The sequence below is a fragment of the Bison bison genome, unplaced genomic scaffold (assembly GCF_000754665.1).
Source record: "Bison bison bison isolate TAMUID 2011002044 unplaced genomic scaffold, Bison_UMD1.0 scf7180017864280, whole genome shotgun sequence".
NCBI classification, from domain to species: Eukaryota; Metazoa; Chordata; class Mammalia; order Artiodactyla; family Bovidae; genus Bison; species Bison bison.
In genome coordinates this window covers 5548952-5553423 of record NW_011494852.1, presented here as the reverse complement: position 1 = coordinate 5553423, position 4472 = coordinate 5548952, and the positions used below count along the sequence as shown (strand labels likewise).

The following is a 4472-nucleotide window of genomic DNA, read 5'->3' as shown; positions in this document are numbered from 1 at the left end:
TGAATCTAGGTAAAGGACATAGAGTATACATCATTATAATATTCTTTTGCTTTTCCTATAGCTTAAATTTTTAAAAATAAAAACAGTGAAAAATAATTATAAAAATACTTGAGAACCTGAGATCACTGAATAAATGCTTGACTCATATGTACTGGTATAAATCTAATCTATTGCCAGCATTGATAAAGAGTTTTAAAGAAAATGACCCAATGCCAGGAAAAAGAATATATTTACCAGTAATGTTCATGGGCAACCACTACCATGGGCTCTAGTTGCTGGGCTCAAGCGATAACTAATCCTTGAGGGTCTGGGCCATAATGTAAATCTGAAACTGCCCGCTAATAAACAGGGAACCTGGGTCTTATGAAAATTATTGCTTGTGTATTCTTTCCCCTTTGCAGTTTTCTCCATGGTTTTTCTGGATTTTATCTTCTTCCACAGAATTTAGGTTCCTTGACTCATTTCTTGCTCCAAAATCTTCAACATCTCCATTTTCTTTGAATTTTAAGATTAAAATTTCCATACATGAGTAATATGTTTTCCTTGTAAGGAAAAAAAGAGATTATCATTAATACCTAAAGTCCTCTTTGACACTCTCCCCCTTTACAATAAGTCCTCGCTTCTTGCCTCAAAGGTTACTATTGACAGAGGGGCATATCCTTCCAAAAATATATATTATTTTTTATATTAAATATATCATATAGTATGCTGGAAAAAGATCCTCCTCAGCTTCTGTGATCTTTATTTCTAAAGGTCTTTAGTTCTGGGGGAGGGGGGGGTCAAAGTACCTCTGTGAATCAGATAAAGGTGCCTCTACTTTCTCTGGAAAAGAAAAATCACATTTATACACATACAAAATGTCATAAGTTTAATATACAATAAGAAACCCATCTACATAGAATCTATTCATCTCAGGTTAGTAATTCCTGTTTTTTAAACAATAACCTTTTTTTCTCTTGCAAGCAATCATCACAACTATTCAAAAGCCAAAAGAGACAACAGACAATCAAGATGTGGCTTGAGACCTATGCATGTCTGTCTAATTTGAAACCAGAATGTGTCACCTCTTTAAAAAAACAAACTACATTTCCTATGTATCCTCTTGAAAAAATTTTGGTCCACTCTGACATTCTGACCCACTCTAAGTCAGAGCGATTTGACTATCTCTATTTCACATAGCTATACTGGATCAAGCACACAGGTTCATTCACTCAACAATCTTGGTTACCAAACTTGCTACTCCACAAAATTGGGAAGAAATCAAAGTATTTGGTGCTGCTGCTGCTGCTAAGTCGCTTCAGTCGTGTCCGACTCTGTGCGACCCCATAGACGGCAGCCCACCAGGCTTCCCCATCCCTGGGATTCTCCAGGCAAGAACACTGGAGTGGGTTGCCATTTCCTTCTCCAATACATGAAAGTGAAAAGTGAAAGTGAAGTCGCTCAGTCGTGTCCGACCCTAGCGACCCCATGGACTGCAGCCTACCAGGCTCCTCCGTCCATGGGATTTTCTAGGCAAAAGTACTGGAGTGGGGTGCCATTGCCTTCTCCTAAGTATTTGGTAAATGGTCCTAAAAATCAGATAAGCGTTATTAGTTCTTGATCTTCCGCCCCCTAAGCAGTGATGAAACGACAGCTCCATCTCTTTTGGGCTGGATGTTCACAAGTTTATGATTTTTTTTTTTAAGAACAGGAGGTCACAAAGTAAGTGAAGACAAGCCCAGGCTTATCAACAGACCTACATTAAGTTCCTTTCTCTCTCTGAGTCAAGGTACGCTCATAGAATGGAGAAGGAAATAGCAACCCACTCCAGTACTCTTGCCTGAAAAATTCCATGGATGGAGGAGCCTGGTAGGCTACAGTCCATGGGGTCACAAAGAGTGGGACATGACTGAGCAACTTCACTTTCTTTCTTTCTATAGTTTCTTTTGGAGAAGTAAATGGCGACCCACTCCAGTGTTCTTGCCTGGAGAATCCCATGGATGGAGGGGCCTGGTGGGCTGCGGTCTATGGGGTTGCAGAGTTGGACACGACTAAGCAACTAACTCACACATGCTCATAGAAAAGGGGAACAGGGTTTGACCTAGAATTCAGGAAATCTGACTAATGCTGGACTCTACTGAAATTTACTCTTCTTATGTATAAAGTTATTTTATTGTTTTATTAACTGGATGCCTCTCAACCTTACCCAACAAAGTCCCCTTAATAGTAGAAAAGAATGAATGCCTACTTTGAAGGGCTGTGGTGGAGGAAAAAGCGGATACCCTAAGGTTGCCTTTGAAAATATGCTTCTTAAAAAAAAAACAACAGCCGACTAAGTTGATTTTGCATTCTTCCCCATAATTACATGTATTTGATCCAGTAGAAAAATCAGGCCTAAATTATTTGCCAAATGAACTGATGACCTTTTCCAGATTATCAAATTGGTGTTCAAGGAAGAAATAATTTGACCATCCATCTTTTTTTCACAATCACATATATGTTCTTTTGCTAGTCACACTCCTACAGACGTTCAGATGTAGGCATGATAAAAGTACATTTATATAAGAAATCATCACCAGTCACACAACCACTCTCAATTATGGACACAAAACAAACCACAAAGGCAGAGGCTCCATAATCTCTCAGACAATCCCACACAGTTATAAAATGCTATTACTATGCAGCTTCTAGTACGAATCACCTGACATCCAGCAGCACATAGAATCACACACAGGCAGAAACACAATCCTACACCCGGTCACTGAGGGACTCCTAGTCCACCCGAAAATATCTCGCAATGTCTCGCACATATTCACCTGCACCAAAGGGACACACAGGGTCTCGTGTCAATCTGACGCTCAAACTGATTCCCTGCATCTGCCCTATCTGCCTGTCCCACTTTGTCCTGACCGGCCAACACCACTCAACAGCAGCCGCAGTCTTTGCCCCAAAGGCTAGAGCCAAGCGCGTCCCACGCCTGCGCAATGAGCACAGGCGGGCTCTCCCAGAAATCTCCGGGGCGCGGCATTTGGAGCTAACTGGTTCTAGCAGCAGTGGGGTCCACGAAGCCCGCCGGGAGTTGGTGAACTAGGTCTCCTAGCGTCCTGGCCGTCAGCCACAGCCTGCCCGGAGTTGGACTACATTTCCCAGAGCCACCGCGTCCCGAAGCGGCTTCATTTCCGTTTTTTTCGCGTGATTTGGGGACGTCGCATGGGGAGAGGGCTGCGTCCCTGGAGGAGTTTGGCCTGGCTCCCGCAGGGCGGGCGAACCCGAAACCGGGCAGGGACTCCGGGCACCAGATCCTGGGCCCTGAACTGCACCCTCTATCGAGGTATGTCCGGAACGCCAGGGCGGAAACGCTCCGAGGAAGCGTCGTGGTGTGTGTGTGTGTGTGTGTGTGTGTGTGTGTGTGTCAGGCAACCTGGTATTGGTTACCGTATCGGCGAATGGGCGTGTACTACTGTGGTTTTGTGTGTAAGCGTTTGTGTGAGTGTGAGTTGTTTGTGACTCTGAGGATGTGGTAGTTCTGCTTTGACTGTATTCCTGACCGCTTGCTTCCCTGAGTGGAAATGTGCTTATGTGACAGTATAATTGTGTGTGGACCGTTTGTTCAAGACTGCGGCTTGGGACAGTGTTGTTGTGACAGGCTGTTTGGAAGTGCTTGTGTTACTTTGAGGTTGTGTGTGTGTTACTGGGGTTTGCCTGTGACTTTGAGGTGTTATGATCGTGTTTCTGTAACACGATGTTTGTGATTGCCTGTTTCCTTGAACTGGTACTTGGTTGTGTTTTTCTGACTATCTGATTGAATGACTGTGAAAAGAGTAAAAGTGTTGTTGTGAAAGGTTATTCTGGGCTTTGTGTGTCCCCAGCAGGGTGCTTGTATGTGCTTGAGTGATGTGTATGTTCGGTGTAGGATTGGATTTTCAGACTAGATGGTCAAACAGTGAAGTGTTAACTTGGTGATTGTGACTGGCTGTGAGACTGTGGAAATGTGATCGTGTGTGACTCTGTAAGTCATTTGTATGTTTCATAGCCTGTGACCTTATGGAAGTTTATCTGGATACAAAGGTAAAATTGCATCTTGGTATTTCTGGATTCATTCTGGGGCTGAGTCTGCCTATGGATCAAGAATCCCATGTGGGTACCTCCCTGGTGATCCAGTAGCTACGATGCCCTGCTTCGGATCCAGGGGGCCTGGGTTCCATCCCTGGTTTGGGAATTAGATCCCACATGCTGCAACTAAAGATCCTTCATGCTGCAACTAAGATCTGAAACAGCCAAATAAATAAATATTACAAAAAAAAACCACAAAGAATCCCATGTGGTCCTCTGAGGATGACTTCTTTCTCTTTTGATCACAGTGATTCATTTCCCCTCTTTTCACACATTGGCTGTGGTGCTTCATTTTTCATATTTATCCTTAGTTTGCTGTGGAATTTAAGATGTAACTTCCCTACTGCTTGCTGGTGCCCTCTCACCTTATAACCTTCAGG

At 43.3% G+C, this 4472-nt stretch overlaps 1 protein-coding gene across 4 annotated transcripts in view; it reads left to right on the top strand.

Annotated features, from left to right (window-relative positions):
* Positions 1–3000: 3000 nt before the first annotated feature.
* The window catches only part of LOC104995301 (zinc finger protein 420), a 26872-nt gene continuing 25400 nt past the window's right edge, over positions 3001–4472 (top strand). For all 4 annotated transcript variants that reach the window (XM_010849161.1, XM_010849160.1, XM_010849162.1 and 1 more), the window contains exon 1: positions 3001–3310. The gene's annotated coding sequence lies outside the window, so the exon portion shown is untranslated. The remainder of the gene's footprint in view (positions 3311–4472) is intronic.